Below are 26,637 nucleotides of genomic sequence, written 5' to 3'. Positions count from 1 at the left end.
TTTCCTAATAAGTAGGAGTGGGAGGAGAGCTGGGTAATAATTAGCTACTGGCTAACAATGCCGTATAGGTTATGTGACTCTTAGAGAGACGTTCATTGTAGACATATTTTTCTCCTTCCTTTTCCTATTTTGCAGCACTATGACCCTTTAAATTAAAAAAATACCCCTATTCTACACATCCCACACGAAGCACAGGAGCAGACCTGCGCAGAGCAGACCAGCCAAGAGCTGTCCCATTTTGCTATAAAATGCCTGCAATCCCTTGCAAACAGCGGGTTGGGGTGGCTTGCCAGGAAGCACTGGTGGTGTGGGATGCATGGTGATGGCCCTCCTTCCCAGGGGAGACACCTCAACCCCAGCTGCAGCTGCCTCCCCCCCAGCTGGCTCAGCTGGAGGGGGCGGCTGGCAAGGCCTCCCTGCCGCTGTGCTGGCCCAGCAGCTCACTCCCCCTACCCCAGGCCACAGAAACCAGAATTTAGTGACCTGGCGATGCAGCAAATAAATAAATGAATGGAACTGGAGAGCTTTCTGGAGAGGGCTGTGGGCCATGCTTCCCCAAGTGGAGGAGAGGAAAAGCGCTCCTGTAGGCGTCTGGCTGGCTGGATTCCTGTCAGAATAATGATTTCAATGTTACTGTGATTTCACCAAGTGGCATGCTGGGGCACCTAGGGTCTTGATGGCAATTTTTTACAGCCATTAATGTAAATAAGGCATTTATTTAAATTAACCCCTTCTTACACAGAGAAAATGTAAGCTAAGAAGCCACATGCATCACCTCTTGAGTTTGTACAGTAGCAAACAGGACAGGCCCTGCACTAGACTGGGACAGCACTGGCCAAAATTTTCATTTTAAAATGGGGCTCAGGCTCAACAATTCTGCCACTGATGTGCTTAACCTGTAGCAAGGCAACTAAATACTTTTGTTCCCAGTTTGTAAAATAGGTGTAACAATCATGCCCTAAACACATGGACTTGAAATGATGCCTACATGATTTGAACGCATACACTGAGCTGGAAGTAGATTTCTGCATCTGCACAATTATGAGGGAAGCCAATAATAATAATAATAATAATAATAATAATAATAATAATAATAATAATAATAAAAATCTTGAAATCCTGAAATATTTCTGTAACTAAAAGACTTTTGTGAAGCAGCATTGTACTTATCTCATCTTGAAAGATTTCATGTGAGAGACTATTTACATTTTTTTCGCTTCTGTTGGTTTGTTTTCCAAAATTTCAAAATTTTAAGTAATTTCAAGCCAGAGAACCAGCATGCTCTATTTTAAAGAGAACAGAAATAGAGTTTTGGTCAATGACAATTTCTTCCAGAGTTTTCATGTAAAAAATAATGCACCCCAACCCTTTTCTATGGGAAGTTTCATTTTCAACCAACTGGCATTTCTACAGTGATCTATTTCATTAAAAGTTTTCTACCTAGCTGGATCTGGTAGTACTACATTGTACCTGTGCACTGCCAAACCTCTTCTGGACTTTACTCTGTTACCCAGTGAGCTGAGGTCAATTAGGAGGTTCTTTTTAGCTCTATGAGTTTCTGACTGATCCCCAGATCCCTAGGAAACAACACCATACCACTATGGAAGAGTCTGCCTGAGTTTAAAATAAGGGTGGTTCCTGCCTTAGGCTAGGCCACTTTTTTTTTTTTACTTTTTTTTTTTTTTAGTTTAGTTTAGTTTTAAAAACATTTCCCTTTTAGTTTCACGGTAAAAGGTATTTTCAATATTTTACAAGAAAATACTGAATGTCCTTATTAGCTTTAGGCCATAAATGCCACAAAACAGATTTAAAAACTGGAATACACCCAACATAAATGCTTACTATTGGTGAATATAAGGGCATACAAAACAGGGCAGTAAAGTCACTATACAATATCAGGAAAACCATTAAAAAAATCTGGAAAAGCATCAAGATGGCTGGCCTCTTTGTAGTTTCAGCACAAAAATTGAGCCTTATTTCTAAATATTTTCCCTAGTGGGAAATAACAGCTTGAAAATAATCCCAGATGTATTCATTTGTGTAACATTTTGCTGCTTGCAACATATAGGCATGGAAAAATTATTGAAGGTTTCAATTCTGGACTTGTATTTTAAAAATGTCAAGCTTTTGAAAAACAGCATCATTTTTCCTTAAAAGCTATTCATTTACCTGGAATGTTGGCCAGCAGGCCTACATTATGGACTTGGTTTAGTTAAGATTGAAAAACTGCCCAAAGGCAAAGGAGAAGTAGGCAAGTTTTTGTGGCTCAGACTATACACTAGAACAAAATACAACTGAGTTGATTTTTGCACTGGCATCTAAAAAATTTTTGCAAGTATGGGATATTAAAAGTGATCAAAAGCTATCTGAGGTTTATAACAGGCTCAAGGATTGTTTTTCTTTTTCTTTTCTTTTTTTTCCCTGTTGTCTTCTCACAACCAAAATCTGTATCTGAAGTACACACAATTAGAAAGCGCTTGTTAAGTGGCTACTGAAAACAATAAAAATCTCAGCCTGTAAGTAATAATCCCCAAAGAAGAGCAGATGAAAGTATGTTTCTGTTTGGTCTACAAAACAAGTTGTTTACTAAAATGTTCCCATTTTGGGTAGACATATATATATTAAAAAAAAAAAAACATACACACAAAAAAAAATTCTGCGCACACTCATAGCTGCAGGAAGTTGTCTTGCTAAAGGAATCACAGCTTTCATTTGTATCATGCAATCTAGACTACCACCTTGAAAAGCCATTTTTTTGGATAGTATTTACAGCACAGTGTTTTCTGTGACCCATTTTCTATGATATAAAGTAAAAGATGTTATCTCAATATAGTTGGCTATAAATTGTTTTAACAGGTTGGACTTATCTTTTGTGGTTTTTGTTTTGTTTTGGTTTGGTTTTTTTTTCTTTCTGTGTCTATGGAGTCCCTTTTCTGGGGAAAAGTCTTGGGGAAAAAAAAATGAAGAAGAATCAGTGGAAACTCAGGGAATTTAATTATTACAGAGCCAAAGGAGACATGGATATGAGAACAGGTATAGTGAACAAGCCAGTGCACATCAACCCCATAGCACCAGGTGAAATGCCTGTACTCTTGAAGGAGTAACCAGTACAAAAAAACAAGCATGTGTTGAACTAGCCAGCTCCAGAAACAGATAGACTATTGCTGTGTTAATGTGACACTCTAAGTTCATTTAGTATGGTCATAGTGCCATATGGCCAGAGCTCCACTGTTTCATGTAAGTATCTTTGCACAGTGCCACTGTCCTGCTAGCTTCTCTAGATCCTGCCTGAGATCCCAGTCCCAGTCCTAGTGCAAAGACCCTGAACAATGCAGAGCATCTACCTCTGTAAGGAGCATAGTGAACCAGGGCCAGATGGTCTATCCTGCTCCCAAAGGAATCATTGCTGAAACCTCTGGTTTTCTATTTGAGAAGAATTAAGTCTTTAGAGAGTACTATATAGGGTACTCTTCAGGAAATGATTACACTACATGGCTGACAAAATTCGGCTGGCTGGTTATTCCATGAAAAGTGGTCCTTTTCTGTCTGGGACAGCATCTGCTGTAATATTTGTACTCTTCCTCAAATGCAGATGTTCTGACAACCTAGAATGATTCAGAGAGTTCATGGGCTTTTGGCTCATGTCAGCTTTCCTCTGACAGAATGAATGCCCCAGGCACATATCATACTGGAATATGGTCCATGTGCTGGTAGGAACTGCTGTAAGTAGTGTTCTTGTCTTTCTTCTTTGCTAGATCTAATACCTCCTTAATGACAGTAAAAAAGCTATTTCTTGGATTCCTCACACTGCCCTCTGCATCAGTGAGGAATCAGTAGCTACTCTGTAGCTCAGCATAAGAGCAGCTTCTGGTAAGAGAGGCTCAGCCATACCTATTTCTTGCCCACATGCTCCAAGAAAGATTTGGATTGGCCAGTCAGTCAAAGTGGGAAGAGTAAGATCAGGGACAGAGCTCCTGTACCTGTAAAACTCAATTATATCTAGAATATATGCCAAAGCAGGAACTTTTGACATTTCTTCTAAGTACTTTTCCTCTTCCTTTACAGGACCACAATCTTCTCTCTCTCAAGAAGAAAGTGTGAAGACATACTGATGTTTTATGCTCTTGAACTCTCCATCAGCATACAGACAGAGAGGGAAAGAATGTTGAAAAAAATAGTAATACAGACTAGCAGAGAATTGTTATGTGATGTCCAGCACAACAATCAGGCCACACAGTTGAGATGTGTAAAAAAGCTGGGTGCCCATGGCTCCCAGCTGCAGGTAATTAGCATATCTGAAAAGTCAGATCAATAAATATGTCTTACTGCAATTTAAAGAAAGGGAATATGTATAGACATCATTGTCCCCCTGCAGACCAGTTGCAGATGTCTTGGCAGATCAGGAGAAATCAGATATGCAGCCTCTGGTTATATGCTAAGTATAACTTGTTTTACTTACACAAACAAATAAATCTTGGAACAGAGATAATCAAACAACATGCTAACAATTCCCTTGTTCGGGAATCTCAGCTCATCACTAACACCAGAATTACAAGAAACAATTCTACCTGACGAGCAGATTTTAATATGAGATCTAGACTAATAGCAGACTTGGCTTCTGATAACGCAGCTCCATCTCCACACAACTGTGTACATGTATAACCCGAATTTAAAAAATTAGTATGTCTTCCCATGAATTAGTATTTATCTGCATGTTTAAATAAAAATAAAAATAAAAATAAAAATAAAAATAAAAATAAAATAAAAATAAAAATAAAAATAAAAATAAAAATAAAAATAAAAATAAAAATAAAAAAAATAAAAATAAAAAAACTCTGGAAGACTGAAATGGCACCACCTGGTGACACCTACCACACAGTATGAATGGTTGCATGTTAGCATGCATAAAATTACTTTTGTTGTTTCACGTAGTTTTGTTGAGCAGCTTGTTGAGCAGCCTGTTTTATGACCATAAAACTTTTTAAGAGAAAAATCTTAATTAGCCAATGCTTTTTTTTTTTTTTTTTTTTTTCTTTTTCCCCATTCTGTTGTGGTGCCTTGCTTTAAAGACAATTGTAGATAGGTGCGTGGATTCAGATACTTCATTCAGAAATTACCAGAGTAAATCAAGTTGTACATGAGACTCACCTCACTCTAATTTATAGTTCAGCTCAGACCATTGAACTTGCAAGTAAAATTTATGGGGGAAGAGCAATAAATTAAATTGGATAGAAACATAATTTTAGTCCTCCAGTTACTTGTACAGTTCGATTTAGCACATAAAAAATGGAGTATAATACTAACTTGTTAATAAAATGTGCACAGCGCTGACATGTAAAAACAGTTTTATAATTGGTTGGTCCACTCTGTTAGCCTTGTTGACAACACTAAATTTTCAAAACCCTATGTTGGTAACTTTGAGCTAACATTATAAATGCAGAAAGCTCATAAATGCATACAACAGAAATTCATTTGGCCTTTGATTTTTTGGGGGGCGTCTTTAAAGTGAAAACTGTAAAATTACCACATAATAAAAGCCAGTACGCTGAACACTAATTGCCCATTTATAAAAAGCTCTTTCCCTCCAATCACATAGGTGTGAGGCATAAACTTCTCAGGATTTACAGAGCTGCAATTTATGCTCTCAGTCCTGTTTCTCTCTACTGCATTTCATCTTAAGCTTATAAAAGAAGAGCTGGATTTTATTAATCTGCATCAGCATTCATTGAACATTAAGTCTACGAAGATCCCTACAGGGTTTTAATTGTGGCTGAATTGCCAACAATAATTGGGCCTCTTACTAACCACGGAGAGCAGCCCACCCTCACTGCCAGGCACGGCTGCTAGCTCCAACACCAGCCACGATAGCCCACTTTGTCAGCTGCCCGAAGGGAAGTTGTCAAGTCTGGGACCCTGCTGCTTTATTCCTATAACTATGTTTTAGAAACACCTCACAAGTGGAATTGTGGTTGCCTCATCCAGAAAATGTGGAAAGGATTAATGTGGCATGTAAAACAAATCACTCCTGAGCTCAGCTGAGAAAGTGGGTATTAAAAGCACTCCAGTCAAAAGAGCTTTAGTGAAAGGGTCATGGTGATATACAGTCAGCACATGTTGGGCTGGTAAAGCTGCAGGGTGTTTGGAAATGGTAATGGTCCATGGGTGTAAATTCTTTCAAGACCTCTTAAAGGCACATGTGTTTCTTGAGCATGTTCTCCAAACAAGGACCTGTTATAGGTTAGATTCACTGGAGCTTTTAAACTTTATTGATTGGTTTGTAGTATTCCAGGTTCGTTTAGTGTGTTTTTTTTTTTTGGTTTTTTTTGTTTTTTTTTTTTTTTAATGCAGTTAATAAACACCGGAAAAGATCCTGGTTTAATCTAAATCTTATAAATCTGTAAACTAGATGGTATGTAGCTTTACTGTAACATATTTCAAAATGTGTTATTTCTTTTTTTTATGCCAGCAATCATTGGCTTCACAAGAGTTAAGGGTCTATCAACATTTCTTTTATGGATGCAGGTTGGTTTGAGCGTCTTTACTTTTGAGTTAAAAAAGTCAGACCCTTAGCTTTGACATGCCATTTAGTGTGCTTTTATATATGTTTGTAACATTTGTAACATAATATTTCCTAAAGTTATTAAAAAGATGTCTCATGGCAGCTTCTCTTGTAAAGCTGGGAAAACTTACAGTGCTTAGTGAAAGCTTTATTTTACAAGTTGAACTATTCCTTGTTCTCTTTTTCATTAGGAATTTCACTGTGATTTAGAATGAAGAATAAAAATGTGATAACATATATGTCACATGTAGCCCTTTTCTGCCTAAAGTATCACCACCACAAGATAGAAATGTCTAGGAATGGATTTTAAGCAGTGGCTTGCCTTGACTTCAGTCAGAAACTTGAGGATTCAGTAATTTTGTGAATTAGGCCTTCTGTGCAGGGATCACTTCACTTAACTTTGACATGGAGCCATTTCAGAGAATCACATCAGGTGTTGAGCAGAACACAGCAACAGTTTTAAACAGACTGAGTAGCTGAGAAGTGGAGCTGGAAAAAAAAGAAACAAAGAAGAAGAAGAAGAATGCATCTAGTTTCTACAGTACTTGCCATGATATAATTAAATTTACTAATAATTGTTTCCAACACACACCATTTAGACGAGAATACATCCCTGCAGCAAGTGGACTGCATTCAATTCTAGGGAAGCTTGTGAGAGCTTTGGCTGAAATGCCAGTATGTTAGGATTTGGTCAGCAATATGCAGCATTGGTTACACACACTAGGGATTGGGGGTTTTCAGTCTTTTTTTCTGAGTGTGTTTGTTTTTACACAAGGCCACTGTTAATTATTTTGTGCAGTCATTTAACCTATGTTCACTATAACAGACTTGAAAGCAGAAGCACAGATTGCAGATACATGATGTGGTAGGTGAAAACATTTGTTCTGAATAATTATATTTAATTGAAATCGTATTTAAAAACACCGAAGAGTTGTTTTCTCACAAACCCCTGGAACTGTTATGAACAGAGACCACGGTTAAATGATCAAAAACGTACTTAGTCAAGTTAAAACAAATAAATAAAATAATGTGTGACCTTGGAGAAGTTTGGGTTCTATGTAGGTTCTGGTTCAGTGCTTCTGACTTTGGCTCCAGCTACAGCCATGACTACAAATATTTTTTCACAGCCTTCAACAATGACACCATTTGTTACTTTTGCTTAGTACAGCACTTGTGAAAGTCAAGATCAATCGTTCTCCTGCAACATTTCCACCATGAAATGAAGTTCCAGCCATAAAGCAAAGGGGCACACAGTAGATATGATGTCACTGTCTGGCATCTTTATGAAGATCGGAAAGCTTTGCCAATACTTAACTTCAAAATTAAGTTTCCTTTCCTCTTCCCCTTCAGGAAGGTGAAATGTAATGTGCCTGCAACCTATCTTGAAACAGATGTCCTGTAGCTACTTAGGTAAATAGCTGAGGTAACTGGCCAAGACACATTTTTGCAAAGAGACACACAGTCTAAAAAGACAAAAAGAAAAAGAAAAAAGTTAATAGTAGACATAGATTGTTGTAATGTCATTGTTCCACATTGCAATAACGTTCAGGAAACTGAACACTATGATCTGTAAACCAAATTACTGGTGTTCTGCTCAAACATTTTAAAATCCAAACACCTTCAAGGAGCAGCCAAATACGCTGAACAGAAGACTAGTCCTTCTGTGTTTGTTTTCTTAAAAACAAAGCAAAACAAAAGCATTAAATTTGAGGCTTAGGAAATATTTTAATTAGACTTTCTAGGTTACACATATGAACAAAAGCATTTATTTTTTTCTCCCCAAGAGTACAGAGTTGCTCTGTTAAAACAAGTAAATATATTTCTACACATTGGAAAAAAGATACTGCTTACCTTTTAATTTCAATTCTCATGTTATAACAGAATTAGTCTTGTTAGTCTTCTTTAAAACTTCAAATCATTTTTTTTTTTGCTGAAATACTGAGATTGTTTAACTTAAAGTCTTAATTTAGTCTCCTGGATGTAGACTTTTGATTAATTTTGAGAAGATTCTGCTGTTTCAGATCTAGAACTACAGATTCAGAATCAAAGATGTTCATCAACACAAATCTGCAAGACAAGACAAATTTGGAGGATATACTAAACTTAAAAAAGAAGAATATTGCAGAAGCTTTACTTTTGTTGAATCCATTTTCAGACTGTTAGGCTATAACAGTTTAGTTTTAACATACAATAATTAATTTACAACCCCAATTTTCCTTTCTGTTAGAAGACAATCCTGAAAATATCCACTAAATTTATATGAATAGTAAATAGTTTTAATAGAATGCCACTGGTTTATGTCCTGAAGATTATCTCTTTCTTATCCAGAAACAAAATTTTCATTCTACTATGGCAATAACCCGAAGGCATTCTCATAATAACAAGGCAATTGGGTTTTATCAGATACTTTACTGTCTGAAAAAGTAAGTTTTGGACAGTTCTGTTCATCAAAGCAGAAGAGGTACAGGGCTAACAAGTTCTTTGTACAGCTCCTTACTCAACTGTTCCACCACCCTTGGAAAAAAAAAAAAAAAAAAAAAAAAAAAAAACTGTTTTGTGGAGTACAGTGCTGTCTATAGCACGATGGTGTCCCCAGAATTACTTCTTACTCCATGGAATTTCCTTGAAGAGCAGTAAGCTATGCTAGGAGAAACATGAACATTAAGAAAATGAGTATCACTTGCTTTGAAGATCAGATAAATTAAAGGTCTTCTAACAATAGCATTCAGTGAGCTTACACTCTCCTAAACGGGAAATTAGGTAACAAAACAAAAAAAGAACAAATAAATAAATAAATAAAATTTCCCTCTCAAGTTAGGAAAAAAGTGGGGTTTGTTTTCATCTGTATTTGATGAGCTCCATCCAGCTTGTTCAACAAGGTTTTAACATGGACAGATAAAGTGTCAAAGCTGAATTTTTGGTAGGCCTGTAAGCAAAAATGAGTGACACGAGGGAAAAATGAAAGAATAAAATAAAGCAGAGAGCATAAAAACAAGAAAAAAAATGTTGTAGTTAGATAAAAAAGGAAGAAATCCTTAGTAAAAATTCTTCTGATTAAATCATTTATATTTTGAAAATGGCATACTAGAAAAAAAAAAAAAAAGACATCTATTCTGTGTGATAATTTTGTCTAAAAATTATCAAAATGTAATTTCATTAAGGCCTGGTGCTTCATTTGAAACAAATGATAGAAAAAAAAAAGAGAGAGATAGAGAGAAAATATTTTATACATTCTATTCCTTTGAATTTCAAATCTAAGGGTTTTTTGTTGTTTTAAATTTCTGCTTCTTTTTCACATTTTCCGAGTGAACAGACATAGGAATAAAATGTTAAACACTCTGAAGTGGCAGGGAAGACTTCATTTGAAACTAAAAAATATATATTTTTTGCCATATAAAAATATATATATTTTTGCTATATTCAGCAAACACACTTTTTCCCCATAAAGTTAAAAAAACATTTTGTCTCCTGGAACACATGAAAAAATGGCAAAATTCATATGACTTCAGATAATACAAAATACATAGCTCGTCTTACATTTTCTGCTGATTGTGTAGGACTGTCCATAAACCTGCCATTTCATGAGGGGCATGAATACCACTTGGTGACTCTATTCAAAGAAGACAAGAAAAGTAGGCAAGAAGGAGTCATACCTCTACTTTCTTCCTTCTGCTTTTGCTCATAAGTGGATGCCAGTGCTCACTTTCTGAACACATTTTCTGTGGTCTTTTCCGCACTTTCCATGCACTTGTCACATTGTGCCCACAAAATCTTCACTATATTTCTCTACAAAAGTGCTACGTGAAGATCATAAGCACACGTCATTTTAGAAATGGAGTCTGATCATATATGTACACGTGTATTTGCAAGTGTGTATGCGTTAAAAACATTTATTGGAGTTTTCCTGTGGCATGACAGCTTTGTTATTCACTATATTCTGTACTATATTGTATACCTTTATATTCTGCTATTCACATGCTAAATGCATCAATACTGAAACAAATTCAAAAAGTCATTTTCTCCCTCCTATTGGTTATAGATTTTGCCATCATAAGAAAAAAAAAAAAAAAGAAAAAAAAACAAACTTAAGAAATGACTCTGAAAAGAACAAACAAGATCCAATGGGTAGAGTAAGCAAGCACCGTCACTAACATCTTTAAGCAGCAGTTTTCAGGCAAACAAAAGGAAGCACTTTTCATTACAATGCACAATTAAATTATGGAACGCATTACCACAGGATGCTGCATAAGCCAAAAGTATAACAGGGTTCAAAAGGAGATTAGACTAATTCATGAAGGATATGTCTATCAATGGTGATTAAACACAATGATCCGGATACAACTCTGGTGAAGGAAGTCCCTATTCCACTGACTACTGGAGGCTGGGACAGATACCTTGGAAGAGCTTTGCACATAGTTTTTATGTTCATATATAGAAAAAGATTATTTTAATTGAGCACCTTAGAGAATTTAGTACTGTTCTCTGTTCCTAATCCTACTTGGACACTTAAATGTTCACAATGCTCTTCTCAGGGCCCCTTTTTCCATAACTTGAACATTATATAAGTCCTTTAGAGACAAAGCAGTAACTTCTTTTAAAAGATTTACCTGATGTTATTCATCCAACTTGTAGAAATCTCTACCTTTGTAAAGCTGCAACATCAGTTCACAGAAACCTGGTAAGTATAACTGAAATAAAATGTGATATGTGCACACCTGTATAGCAGATGACTACATTAAAAGTGATTAAACAGCATTTCTTTCAGTTTCTTTTAATTTGAAACTTACTCACTTGTACTTCTGCTAAGAAAATTTTAGAGCCAGGACCTCTCTGAGCAAACCAATTTACTGAAGCTCAGGAAGCAGAACCTTAATTTTAGAAAGTGAGCACAGATAATTGTTAAACCTCAAAGAACACATCTTGTTGATAAGCAATTACAGTAACACCTCTCTTCCTATGACCTTCCCTTTGAAATACGTTTGTGTCATTTATATGGCAATTACATTGTAATGCAAGATACATTCGGGAGTGTAAATATCCAGATTAAATCTACCTTGAAAACACAGACTGAATCAGGTTTATAGCCTAGAGGCAACTTGTGAATCCCATAAAGCATTGTTCAAGGGACCTGGTTAGTGTTCTGTACACCTGCTTAATGTTTTTGGTGTTTTTTTTTAAGGTGTTTTTTTTTGAGGGTTGATTTTTTTTTTTTTTTTTTTTGTAGTCACAAATGTCAAACTTCTCAGTAACGCATTGGGGTTTGAATGACAGCCATGCACTTGAGCACCAGTTATGTTTTTTCACTACCAAATTGGACTATAAATGATGAAAAAGAGGTCAGAAAGGAAGTATGGAAGCATACAAATTTGAAAGGGGAAACTGCTAATAGTCATAAACCGTGTGCAATCAAAGGACTGGCAAGTCATTGTGAATTACCTGCTCCATGAATTACTGATCTAACTGCATTATGATATGGAATTTTCTAACTCCTTTCATCTGTGGTGCAATGGCTTCTAACAGCTCCCAGATCAAAAGCAAAGCTGCCAGTGAAACTCTGGAGGGAAAGAAAAAACAAAAACACAACACTGACTTTCATTATGAGAACTTATTTGTTAAACTTTTCTTAATATACAGGCTTTGTTATTTATTGATTCACTGATTGGATGTACTGTAAGAATGCCACCTACCAAATTTGAGGAAATAGCACAGAAATGATCAGCAGTGTGACACCTAAGTGCAAGACAAAACTTGTAAGCATGTGCACATAAACACTTGTAGCTTGTGCATTTCTCCACAGGTGGTAAAATGCCAAATGCTGGGTTTATATGGCCTCCTTTTTCTTTTTACTTCTAATCATCTCAAATACTTCACAAACAATTAGTTACATGTAGCTAGTCTTACTGATTGTATCCATTTAATGAGACAATGTATATGCCAATAGCACCAACATGAAGACATAGTTCAAGGCATATATAAGCAATGACGAGACAACTGATGTCTACAGATGCTTGCACATGCCCAGGAACAAAACTGAGTCTAAGCTCAAGTCATGACCATAACAACAAAGCTCAACAGAGTTATTGACTAAACCAGACAACTTTTTTTTTTTTTTTTCAGTTGAGCGTTGAGCACAGAAATTCTTATGGTATATATTAGCATAGTCATACACACACACACAATTTGACAGATCTCTCTTTTATTCAGTGTTTCTGTTGGAACAACTCTGAGTTTGCTCACAGATAAAACTGTGAATTCATTTCAACATGATGACAGTCTACACAGTGAATATGTCCTTCTTTGTGTGTGTGTCTATCATAGAAAATAAACACAGAAATTTAGAGCTGTGTCACTATTTCAGTGTGAATATACTTGATACTTTCCACCTAAGATAATAGTTGTAAATATGTGATGTACAATCAAACACAGAGCAAAGTTTGGCAATATGACCACACTGATAGAAAATATAATTCCTATCCTGTGAAAAGGAATGTTTTGTAATTTTTCCTGAAGAATTCATATTTTTGTAAAGAAAGGAAAACTTCCAAAGAAACATTCCTGCAAGTGCCCTCCTGTTTCATGTTTCCCTCCCCACAGCTGTCCCACTCCAGAGTCCTGGTTGGGGTGTCAGGAAGCTGGAGGAGCAGCTGCCTGGGGAGAGGGGAGCCAGGGGAGCCCCGGCTGGCACGCAACCAGGACTGCAGGCTTCCTGGACAGCCTGCCTGCTTTCTATTGAAACTTTCAATGGAATCAACATGTTCCTGTGAAATGTTTCAATTCTGTAAAATCAGCATTTTCCAACAGAGAAGTGTTCCACTGGAAAATTTTCAACCAGCTCTAACAAGCAGGGCATCTTTAACATCTAACACAGAGATGGAGCAGAAGGACATTAAACTTCCATCTGAGAGACAGTCAGCCAAATTCTCTCCTTGCCTTCATCCTACACTGAAGCGATGCTCTTCACCTGAGCTGTCTGCAACAGTAGGCTAGTGGTTCTCAAATGAGGCTGCCAGGGCACTCTTGAGATACCACCATACTACAGCATATTCTTACTCTATTGTTACAGTTTGATCAAAATGGTTGAAGGTCAGGCACTATGAATTTGATGTGGCCAGTTATAAGGTTGTATCGAAGTCCACTTGTGAAATACTTTGAAAATGCCAGTAAGATAGATTAATGTCTTTAAACTACCACAGAAACCACATAGAATCATTTTCAGCACCAGTCATGACCAAGGTTTGTCTTATGCACATAAGTATGTTGGAGCGTGTAAGTAATTTTTTTTTCTTTGGTGAGTTATTTAGTTGATTCCAATGTCTTTTTAGTGGGTGGAATCAAAACTTGACAAAAAGGTATGGATTTTATTCATAACAAAATTCTGTTCAAGAAAACATTCAGGAAAAGAACAAGAATATTCAACAAAGCACAGAATCACAGTCACATATTAGTGGTTTCTGACATCTGTCAGTTAAACCACTGGCTAGAAACCTCTATTGATGATCACACTATGTAATCTACCTTTTTTTTCATGAGACATTTCAGGAGCTTTTTCTATTAGGAAGTTAAAAGTTAGGTAGATGAAGGTTTACAAATATGAGATAACTTAAAGTAAAAAATTACTTGAACAAGATTTAAAAGTAGATATTGTTGACAGAAAATTGATGCTTGAAAGTTTTCCTCGAGTGAACACAATGGACCTATATATGTTTCTTAACCACTAGAAATAGTTAAAAGGAAGATAAATGATATCTTTCTGTGGCTGATGTTGGAGCTTCAAATGGCAATGTAGAAATTATTGTCATTAAGAGTTAAGCAATCTAACTCCATGATGGCAATCAAATCAAAGCAGCTCTTTAATTTTTATTTTATCACTCTCAAGGATCAAATTTACAAATATTGATGTCCTTCAATTTGATTTGTTCAGCTATAATATTTAGAAATGAGAGTCATCTCACAGTAAGTCATGCACTAGACCAGATATTCTAGGGTGCAATTTCTTAGTCTAAAAGCTGCCAAATAGATCTCAAGAAAAATTACATATTTCACTCTGCTAACTATAAACGGAGGCAATGGTGACCATCTGGGAGTAAACATATTCAATGTCAATGTTTTAAATTACATGAGATGAAGCTAACCCAACTTTATTTAAGGTAACTTTTCATGGAATAAATTATTGATCAAATATAGGTTTTAGATGAGTATTGTTTACATTGATTTTAAATTTTGCAAGACTGAGTTTAATAAATTGCACGCCAACCTCTGTGCTTTAAGATCTTGTCATGATCTTGTTGTGATGGAGGACATTTTAAAAAGACTCTGATGCCCAGTAAATATTTCACTAAGTGACCACAAATTTAAGTTTTAAGCATTAAGAGTGGCACTCATTTGAACCCTTACAGTAGCAACGCAAAGGACAAAGATAAAATAAAGTAATAAATAAATAAATAAATGGAAAAATTGAAAGGGAAAAAAAAAAAAAAAAAAAAAAAAAAAGACCAGGATAAAAAGAAAAACGGAAACAATCTATAGAATTACCAAACTTTTTTTTTTGTGTTATAGCAAAACGTATAAACCAGAGCAGATAAGGCTCCCATCATTATGGGGGCTGCCCTGAAACAAAGCTCCCAATTTGTATAGCTCAGCATTTGGGGCAGCTGAACTTGGACTTGTGCTTTGCCTCTGGCATGGCTCTCTCTGTGGGCCTGTGCAAACCCCTATATGCAAACATTCCCCCACACAGCAGCAGAGGCACTGTGTGCCTGGCTTACATCCACCTCAACACCAGATTTTCCAAGTGCTCCTTATCCTGCAGACACACAAGTTTTTATACTTTGGAAGCCATATATCACATATGCATCCAACACATACAGTTACTTTCCATCCTTCATGTTTTGGGGGGTTGATTGATTTTTTTAAAATTTTATGAAATCATAAATGCTATTCAATATTTCTCAGCTGATGTCTCTCAAGTAGCCCCATCCTCAACATATACATAAAGTAGTTCTTTTGTAAATATATAAAGACAGAAAATTGTACCAGCATGGTCTACCCCGGGTACTGTTTGGTGGAAAAGAACATTATTTGCAGATAGCTGTGGCTGAATGCTGATAACTATTTCTATCCCTGCCCCCAAAAAAGGTTTTAAGACCAAGATGGAGATGTTTTGGGAAGTATACCAAGTACCAGCCATAGACAATGTGACTATATATGTACAGTCAATTCATAAGTACCCATATATATATATATATATATATATATTCATACCTATATGTATGTATATATCGTGTAAGCTGTAAGGAGCTCAGGAAAGATCCCAGGACACATACATTTGAATTATATGTGTTTGTTTATAAATGGAAATATGGGCACATGTACTCCTTGTGTGTTTCCAGAATGCCTTGTATTTCTACTATTTTGGCTTGGTTATCTCAATGCCTGAGTCTAGAGTAATGTATGCCACCCTTTCGGGAAACATTTCTTATAAATCTAAACATGAAATATTTGTGTCAAAGCTGTCTACGAATGCAACCAATTGAAGAGCTTCAAGTTTTGTAACAACTCTTTTCATTTTCTCTCAAAGGGTGTTTCTGTTACTTTCTAAACTCAGACTATTTTGATTATCTTTACTCATTCTTAAGCTTGACTGCCCTTCTCTTCTTTGCTTAACTTCTGGACAGTGAGGAGAATGTGTAGTAGACATCTCCAAATTTCCATACAAAAGCAGCTGAAATTCTAATCCAAAAAAACCAGCCCCTTGCAGAGCTACTCAGCATTTCCTTTGTCTACTCAAATCTTTTCAGAGAAACCATAAAGTAGTCCTAGGAAGCTGTCAGTGATCCTGTAATAAGCACTTTCATTCTACTGTGGCAAGGGCTTTGAAATTTAAATTATAAATGTGACAGAAAGATGAAATTTGTTTGGCCTATAGTTATATAAGTGGTGTAGCTGGGTATTAGGGCTGTGTCTGTGTGCTTCCCCACAAAACTTAAGCAGTAATTGTTTGGGCTTACCCAGCAGAAGGGAGAGCAATGGGCTCTCCCTTGGGAAGATCATGGACAGCCTGGAAAGATGGTGGCTAACTAAACCCTCTCCTAGACACCTTCATGACAAAGTACTTCCAGGACTTCTCCAGGACTGAATCAAAAGGAGTCCTAAGATCCCCCCTGAACAGCATCCACTGTAGCTATAGACCAATTGATAAGCACTACTTGTGTGCTTTAGTAGTTCATTTAATGGTTGATGGGTAGAGAATCTGGTCACTAAGGATTCTTGATCAGGCAATTTCTGCAACAGAAGTGACCAGAATGCACACAGAAAACATAAATATCAGTAGTTAGTAGAAACTGCCACTGCAGAAATGCTCTTATAGGTAGTCTTCTGTACACAGATAAAGTAGTAAGGACATATTTTGTAAGTAGTTTGAGATAATCAGTACCAGTGGATCATGCATGTGCTGGAGTGGTCATGTCAGACCACAATCCTTGCAGTTAGGGAAGTCTCACCTGATTGAGATGAAGATAAAAAGCACCTTGCAATGCAGACTACAGTCCCCATCCAGACAGCGACCGTTCATCTTCTTTGCGATTCAGTTCCTTATATGAGTGCTACCCTATACATTTTTTGGTTTTCTTTCTTTTTATTATATTTTTTTTTGAACAAACCCTCTATAAATCAACAACAACAATACATAAATGTAGGAAATAAAAAAATAATAAATTAAAAAAAAAAAAAAAACAATACTGGAAAGGGAAGTTTTTTGTAAGCATCCATCTACATAACAGAAAAATGTGGATGATGCTGGAATTCAAGGAAAATAAATATAAAATTGGCAGGATCAAAATAAGTCCACCTGTCTAAAGATGACTTCAACTGTAAATACTTTTGCGGGAACTCATACAGTTACCACCCACAGTGAAGAGACTGAAGATGAACTCATCAAAACAGACCTGACCCTGACTTCTCCCTGCCCTTGCACTCCCCTTGCTTACTCTGCCATAATCCACTTCTTAGTTTTTCTGAAGCCCATGGACGAAAAGGGCATATGGCCATGTCCTCCTCAGCTTAACTCTGTTCACTCAATTGCAAAATAATAATAATAATAATCAGGGTTTCTTAACAAGGATCAATAGTATTAAGTTACCTGAAAGTTCATCTAAGGTTCTTTCTCTTCAAGTTAAAGGAACTTGTGCAAAATGGATGAGCATGGAAGGCAGAATTCTCATGTTCCTTTTTACCACCATAAATCTGAAGCAACTCCATATACTTCCAAGGAATTAAACCAAGTTTACTGTTTCTAGAATGAGGTAAGAATTTGGCCCATATCATGTACAGAAACAGACATTTTAGTACAAAGACACAAAGCAAATAAACATGGTCCTTACTGAATATTGGTAGTTAAAGAATGGGTCTTCTACGAGCCTGTAGGAAGAGATATTTGTTCATAAATCTTTGTTGGTTGCATAGTGATGGGCCAAATTCTATTTAGCCATATTGGCAGCAAAGACTCACATAAGGAGCAGCAGGAGCAATAAAATTCACATGGCTTGCTTTCCTATATATATGAAAGGTTTCTTGTACCTCATGTCACATATTCAGTTTGTAGGAATAAATATTTAAACTATGTTTTTCTAACTGAAAACATTTTCCACATGTGAACAAACTTAAAAGCACGTTTATAAAGAAGACTCAATAATCAGATTTTAAACTTTGACTTTAAATTTGAAACAGAACTTGAAATAAGTCTTTGGGGAAGTTTCTTTTTTTCTTTTTTTCTTTTTTTTTTTCTTTTTTCTCTTTTTGTTAGTAACAGGAATGCACAATTCCTGTTACTAACTTCCAACAGTGAATGGCAGCACTCAGTCAAAAAAAATACAACAGAATTTCTTGAGTGAGAGGAGGCCATACATGACACATTTTAACACCAAGAGTGTAACAGTATTAAAGTTTTGGAACAGGATTTGAAATTTTGAACAATATACTCAGGTCTTTCCTTTGCTTATCAACCACTACTTGTTTCCAGACAAATAAGTCACATCAATCCCTATTGCCCAGCTACCAGACAAATGAAATAATTATTACTGAAAATAACTTCTCTCAGAAAAACAGAATCAGTTATTTTCACTAAAGACATGGACAATGAGGAAGCATGCAGAATGAATGTTGCTGACTGGATCTCTAGTTGTTGATTGGATACAGACCTATCTGCAGTAGCACTCTCCTCTCATTTTCCCATTGCATGGTTTAGCTTACAACTTGCCACCATTCCTGGCTTTGCTGAGATGCAGGAATTTCCAGGAAAATCAACTTCTGCTCACAGATAGGTAGTGTAAAAAATGCAGAGCATGCTTTGAAAATAACAGATGTTAAAGAAGTAGTCACTACTGCTAGAGTAGTAGCTCCCACTTGTAAGTAACATTTTGTTCTTTGATGTGGTCTATGTACATGTATATTCCCTGCTGCAGAAGCCTAGCTAGTAATAAAACACCAATAGAGGTAGGTCCAGTAATTGTAATAAGATAGTACTGGTACATATGGTTCACAAGCTGAAAGGATGTAAAAGAAATCTTTTTTCATCAGTACACTGTTTGGACTGGCTGCTCGGAAGGAATAACTGACTAAAAAAGGTAAAAAGGCCTTGGTATCTATCTAGAAACACAGGCTGGGAGAACAAGCAGCAAATACACCAAGGACCTTTAGACCTTTAGAGCTACCAATCAGAAAGCGCCTACATGTGATGATTTCCCTCTCTCTTCTTTATCCATATGTGCTAAGGGAGTTGGCAAAGGTGATCACTGAACCGCTCTCTATCATCTTTGAAAGGTCTTGGAGAACAGGAGAGGTGCCTGGAGACTGGAGGATAGCCAGTGTCACTCCGGTCTTCAAGAAGGAGGATCCAGAAAACTACAGGCCAGTAAGTCTCACCTCTGTCCCTGGAAAGGTGTTGGAACAGCTTGTTCTGGATGCCAACTCCAAGCAATTGGAAGAGAAGAATGTTATGAGGAGTAGTCAGCATGGATTCACCAAGGGGAAGTCATGCTCAACCAACCTCATTGCCTTCTATGATGGCATCACCAGCTGGGTAGATGGGGGGAGAGCAGTGGATGTCATCTACCTTGACTTTATCAAAGCTTTTGATACTGTCCCCCATGACATACTGCTAGCGAAGCTAAAAAAGTGTGGGATAGCGGAGTGGACAGTAAGGTGGGTTGAGAACTGGCTGACTGGCCAAGCTCAGACTGTGGTGATCGGCAGCGCAGACTCTGGGTGGAGACCTGTGACTAGCAGTGTTCCCCAGAGGTCAGTGCTGGGTCCTGTCTTGTTCAACATCTTCATCGACAACCTTGATGAGGGAATAGTATCTGCCCTCAGCAAGTACGCCAACGACACAAAGCTGGGAGGAATGACTGACACTCCAGTGCTGCCATTCAGCGAGACCTGGTCTGGCTGGAGAGATGGGCAGGAAGAAACCAAATGAGGTTTAATAAGAGCAAGTGTAGAGTCCTGCACCTGGGAAGGAACAACCACACGTCCCACAGGCTGGGGGACAACCTGCTGGAGAGGAGCTCTGAGGACAAGGACTTGGGGGTCCTGGTGAAAGACAGGTTGACCATGAGCCAGCAGTGGCCAATGAGCCTTGTGGCCAAGAGGGCCAATGGGATCCTGGCGTGCTTTAAAAGAAGCGTGGCCGACAAGTCAAAGGAGGTGAACCTCCCCCTCTACTCTGCCCTGGTCAAGCCTCACCTGGAATACTGCATCCAGTTCTGGGCTCCCCGGTACAAAAAAGATGGAGATCTCCTGGAAAGAGTCTAGCAGAGGGCCACAAAGGCTATGGGGGCCTGGAGAATCTTCCCTATGAGGAAAGGTTGAGAGACCTGGGTCTGTTCAGCCTGCAGAAAAGAAGACTGAGAGGGGATCTCATCAATGTGTATAAATACCTGAGGTGTGGGAGACAAAGGGATTTGGCCAACCTCTTTTCTGTGATTTGTGGGGAAAGGACAAGGGGTAATGGCCACAAGATGGAGCACAGGAAGTTCCACACCAACATGCAAAAGGTGAGAAGGTGAGGGTGATGGAGCACTGGAACAGGCTGCCCAGGGAGGTTGTGGAGTCTCCTTCTCTGGAGATATTCAAGGCCTGTCTGGACAGACTGCTCTAAGGAACCTGCTTTGTCAGGGGGGTCGGACCTGATGTTCTTTCAAGGTCCCTTCCAACCCCTACAATTCTGTGATTCTGTTCACGCTAGCCTAAATATGTGCTGGCACACATGAGCCCACATCAGTAGTGCTGGGAAAAAGAACACTCCTTCCTCTTCTGATGATTTCCAGAGATAGTATATCACTATAATGGAAGAGTATATCGTTTTATTGTGTCTGACTAAAGATTTGTACAACTAGGTATATTGTCCTTAATATGTGTAGGAAGAGATTATAAGAACAAGAGAAGCATATTGGGATGCTTCCTGCAAGACATCCCTCTTGAATAATGTCTTTAAGGAGGTCATTGAGGTAGAATCAATATCCTCCTCTTTCATAGCCCTTGCTAGACTCATCGTCCCTGAATTAACAACTCTCTCTTTGAACCTGTGTAGAGTTTTGGTGTTCTGCGACAGTGAACCTCACAGACAGACAGTGAAATGAAGTGTTATTTTTTTCACTGATCCAACACAGCCAGAATGTTATGCCCTTTACTCTGCCTTCTTTGACTGACAGTCATTAGAAGTTAGCACCTGCTCATTGGCCTCTGAGATAGCTTGAGTTATATGTTGACAGATTTCTGTAGGACACTCAGAGGTAATACAGGCCTTCTGATTTCTATTTCTTCTATTCTTATCCAAACAATTTCAAACTGAGTGAGAAAACCATCACATAAGCTTTTCATAATGTAGCAGAATACAGACTATTAATATATACTCTATATTAATATATACTCTATTCGTTGTAAAATCAGCATTTAAATTTTATTTTTTTTTCATCCTTACTGTCTTAACACTAAATAAAACTGTTGTTACTGTGGTTGGGTTTTTTTGTTTAGTTGTTGGGTTTTTGTTTTTGTTGGGGGGGGGGAGGGGACAGAGGGTTGGATCATGATTAAACGTAGGTAACAAGACACAGCAAACATTCCAGCTGTTTTCTTATTTGAATTATTTATCTTGACTTTTGAGTCAAGAAAAAAAAAAAACAAAAAACTACTGAACTGCATTGCCCTTAAGCGCACAAAACAGACTACCTGAATGAATACATAACTGGGGTATAGTGAAAATTAAAATTAAGCAAATACCCTTTGGGAATACATTAATATCATAGATACTGTAACAGTTGGCACTGGTCAGTCCAGCTTTTGGCAGTCTCTGTAGCAACGTCAAAACCAAATTTTTCAGAAAGAACTGATGAGTCAGTCACAAAAAGTTGAGAGATTTCGTTCAGAGAAGCCCATTTATTATATAATGAAATATTTCCATAACATCCCATATTTGACATCCCATAAGAATAACAGTTACAGCCTGAGCTAATAGTAATACCTATTATTTAAACTGTAATAGCATACCCCAGTATCTGACCCTCTTGCCAGCTGCTTTTAGGCTTGTATCTTTAACCATTTCAGGCTGTAATTTGCTTTATTTTTTTTCCCCTGTTTTTCTATAACCTACTTTTTTTTTTTTTTCTTTTTTTTACTGATAAAATATTGTGTTTCTTTTCAAGAAAAAATTCAGAGGAAAGAAGTTGTTTTGTTCCTATGAAATAAGGATTGATGGACTCCCATTAAAAAAATCTCTGACAATCATGCTTTGAAATAGGAATATGAAATTTGGGTTATAGGGATGTTTGAGGATGTTTTAATGCAACTGTCATCAAGGTCTTTTATCCAACAACAGTTTTGAACTTACAGAATCAGTTCCTTACACCTAAGAAGTTTTTTGAGCTTCTCACAAGTAAAAAATGTTTGAAAAAACACAAGACATTTCATGAAAATAAAATCTCCCATCACTTTTGGGAAACAAAAAAAATATATAAAACTAAAGAGTCTGAAAATATACAACACTAATCCACACAGTATTTCATAACAAAAGGAAGAAGTATTATTTCTCATTGTAAAGATAATGAAAAGTAAGTTGAAACATGTTTGGTCACATATTGCATACAATATGTTTCATGGGAATGTTTCTTACCATTAGATGTTATACCCAATGGAAGACAGGCATGCACTCTATCACTCTAACCTCTCAAATTTACTGCATTTTCACTGGCTAGACACTTTCAGCCCTTTTCCTAAAGTGGCAATTAAAGCCTCATTTACAGCTGTTCTGGTGAAGCTGAAGCTTCTATTGTATCATTTTAGAAAGCCTGGGATTTGTTTGATCTGTGGAATTGTAAAATTCTGCTTTTGAGCACATAAAAAGTACATAAAATATTAAAAACAAGATAAATAACTACTATCCTTGGATGAAAACTGTTGTCCTATGGTGTGATGATGAACACAACCAGAAAACCTGAAAAGAAGGGAAAAAAAGGAAAACAAGAGAAAACGGGAAAACAAGGGAAAAGCTATAGTAGCATGTCCCTTTCTGGAAAGTCTGGCTTGCTAACTGTGAGGGCATGGAATGAGTTGCAGGGGAAAGCGAAACTAGAGAATATGTAAAGCTGGGAGATGAGATCATCCCCCCCAATCAATCCTTCAAATTCATAGATGCTTCTGGATTCATGAGGTGAGAACAGCCAGCACTGAGGACTGTTAAATTCATTTTCAGCATTTGAATTTGTTAACATGCATTTGCAAAGTGTCTCCTAGAAGTGGGGTGCAGGAGATGCCCTGGAAATCAAAGACAGAGAAATCTATCTGCTTTAAAATGTATCTTAAAATGAAGGTGACAATAGCTTGCATCCAGACATTCTGTTTGTTAACAGTCGACACCAATACAATCAAGTGTTACAGTTACCTTTTAAGTTTTCATCAGTGAATTATTTTGCAACAGCCTGATCCTGCAAATGGTTGTTCCCAGGTGCATAATTATTCACACACGGAGCCCACTAAAAACAATGGGTGTCAGTGCATGAGTAACTACCTGGAAGGCTGAGTCCTGAAATTGCTTCTGCACATGACAGGTAAATTGCATATTTGCAAGGGGATTTTCTTTCCTTTGTGTATTTTTTGTTTCCAAAACTAAAACTGAGATAGGCCCACAGCAAAATACTCAGACAAAACCTCCTGAACTTTGACAGTGGATAGAGGCCAAACCTACAACAATCTCAAAATTTTGCATGTATAGTGGCTCTTTATAGTGGGATGGATCCAAACCTCACATTGAAAAAAATCCCCAAGGCAGTAGAACTTGGATCTGTGCTTTCTGGTTTGAACCCAAACTGAAAGTGTTGCAAGAAATGTCTCATTAGTATACTCTGTAGCATTCATCTCCAGAAATCTATCATTGTACAAAGGCACATCAACATTAAAAATAAATAATAAAATAATAAAAAAATGATTAGTTGATTAGTTATTTTTGGATAACCTAAAGGCCCTCTAAGTGTTGTAGCTCAGTATTTTTTAGGAAATCAATCTCTATTGCAGAGCTGTCTTACATCTCTCTATCCATGTAGACAAGGCTGTATTTTGCCACAACAATAATATCAACATCACTCTTGGGGTGGCCAAATGCAGTCTTCAAAGATAACAAAACAGATCCTCCTACAAGGTGAAGGTGAGAGCATAATGAAAGAAGTCAGATTTGGGGTGACTATCACTGAAAGACATAGCTCTTTTCTTTCTCTTTCTACCCCTCTCCTTTATTTAGGGTATGGTATTCCTCTACCCCACTTCAACAGTAGGAAGGGTCCTTCCTCTTCCTCCTGCAGTTGTCTATTTTCTTGTGGTCTCTGAGAAGAGAAAGGGAGGGAAGTGATGGAGACTAGGACCAGGGTAGGCTTACAGGAAAATTGTGGACCTTGTAGTGGAGAGCTTGCTATCTTTGCCATTGTCTTTGACCCATTAAGTGTGGACAAAAGACCATAAATAGAGTAATAGGCTGAAAAGCCTGTCTTCCTCCCCAGACCCTCTTGAAGTCACAAGGTTGGAAGTGAAGCTATTTAGCTTGGTTCTGGCTCTTCAAGGAAAAACAAAGGAAATGAACGTTAAGTATTAGGCTGATTTCTCATTGTGACAACAATTACAGATATTTGTGAGTTTTTGTTGTTGTTGTTTCTTTCTTGGCTCAAAAATTGGTTAATGTCAGAGTCAGAAAGGTATCTTAAAGTACTATACCCCTACAGAACACATGCTTTTTGTCCTCTCAATGGACAATTTTAAGGCTTCTCCTGGCTGGATGATTACACGCAGAGAACACGATAAAGAAAGAAGAAAGGTTTTGTTACCTCATGCTTGTATCTTCTCAGTCCTAAAAAGGGGTCCAGGTCTGTCTGAACTCATACACTTGTTTATGGTCTCCATAGCACAGATGGCTATAGCCTCAAAGTAATATGTCAGCAGCTGAGTGCTGCAGGGAGGTAAGTATCTCTCAGCTGTGATCCATTGATAGCATTCAGAGATTTCTCCTGGTAAACTATTTTAATGATTCCCCCCACACTAACCAAAAAACAGTGTCAAAGACCTGTACTATCACTTGGCTTAGGTGGTGCACTGCCTGACAGTAATTTATTTATTTTTCTCCAATATATTAAACTAAAATAAAACATTACACTGTGAAATAATATAGGATACATTGGTTAGAACTGAAAGCCCTTTGAATTATACTAGGAATTTTCCATTAATGTCAAGCAGCTTTGGTCCTCACGTTGATCCATGAGAGCTTTAGCTCTTCTCCACTTGCATTAATCATTATTTCTTTCATTTTCTAGATGGTTAATATTTGTCTCCCTGCTTCCTATATAGGGCCAAATTTGAAAACTAGAAACCAGAAAATAAACTAGTATTGGGAAATTAAAGGGTATTTGCCTTTTATGCTGTTGTGCAATTTTGTAAACAGAAGTTTAGACCTTATCTCTAAGTACAGTCATCATGCTTTATGAAGGAATGCTGTTTGCAAAAATGAATTTGTTAACACACTGATTGCAGAAGGTTGATATTCTGATACTGAAGACATGCGTTGTATTAGAGGGTTGCTTGGCTGTTTTTTTGTTGTTGTTATTGTTGTTTTTTCCTTTAATTTGAAAGGGAAGCTTAAACAGATTTCCATAAAACACAAATTGCTTTTAAGTTTTGGCATAATGCCTACAACTGTTTATAACTTGTGTAAGGAAGTCATCTATCTTAACCAGTGCGGGTCAAACATATTTAACATGCTAATTAGATGTATTGGGTCTGGTATGTCAATGACAGTTCTTCATTTTAACCAGCAAAGAGATGGCCCTTTACCCTACATAATGTGGGTATAACCTATCCAAAACTACATGTAACGAGTCTGGAAATTATAAAATCACAAGCACTCATTCCTAGTTCATAGGCCCTAGAGATGTTGTAAGCTGACTTTCTTCTTGGGCTCTCATTTGAAATAATAGAACACTGGAATTCTACAGAGTAATTACCGCTAAATTATAATTGCAATAATGGATGTGTTAAGTCACTCTAGCAAGACCACTCTCCTGAATATAATCACCTAAAAAGGATGTATGGTTATTTTTGCTTTGACCCAGTGGAAATGTTCAAAATATCCCCATGAATTTTGAAACAGTTATATGCAGTTTTTGGTACTTTCCAGAACAGTGCTGATTAACTTAGTAATAACCAAACATTTTTTATATCATGCTCCTTTGAAATATTACTCCACGCACCGTCGTTTCTGGTTTTAAGTCATTCACTGCCTGATGAAGGGGATTTTTTTAAATGTATTTTTGGAAGTAAAATCACAGTGTTATGACAGCTGTACTGAAATGTATTGTGGCAAAAATATCCACACAAATATTTCTAATACACTTTTCAGTTATCAGGGAATAACTGCTGGAGTAATTTCTTTGGGACCAGTACATTTCACATACTAACATATATCTATTAAATTTAGGTGTATCTGTATTTATACATATTTGCCATTTTTTATTTATATTCTAGCTTTGTGAAAATTCAGACTCCATGGACTC

At 37.1% G+C, this 26,637-nt stretch overlaps 1 long non-coding RNA gene across 2 annotated transcripts; it reads right to left on the bottom strand.

The window, feature by feature from the left end:
- Positions 1 to 5,090: 5,090 nt before the first annotated feature.
- Positions 5,091 to 25,019, bottom strand: LOC110351876 (uncharacterized). 2 transcript variants are annotated; one of them, XR_002399892.4, is made up of 6 exons: positions 24,919 to 25,019; positions 11,996 to 12,113; positions 11,167 to 11,247; positions 10,213 to 10,356; positions 8,411 to 8,626; positions 5,091 to 8,022 (listed from the first exon to the last, which is right to left on the bottom strand). It is a non-coding gene; the product is annotated as an uncharacterized lncRNA (long non-coding RNA). The 2 variants fall into 2 exon arrangements; XR_002399891.4 differs by lacking the exon at positions 11,167 to 11,247.
- Positions 25,020 to 26,637: the final 1,618 nt, after the last annotated feature.

The sequence above is a fragment of the Anas platyrhynchos genome, chromosome 2 (assembly GCF_047663525.1).
Source record: "Anas platyrhynchos isolate ZD024472 breed Pekin duck chromosome 2, IASCAAS_PekinDuck_T2T, whole genome shotgun sequence".
NCBI classification, from domain to species: Eukaryota; Metazoa; Chordata; class Aves; order Anseriformes; family Anatidae; genus Anas; species Anas platyrhynchos.
The sequence above is the reverse complement of the archived record's forward strand: the minus strand, read 5'-3'. Positions and strand labels throughout refer to the sequence as shown.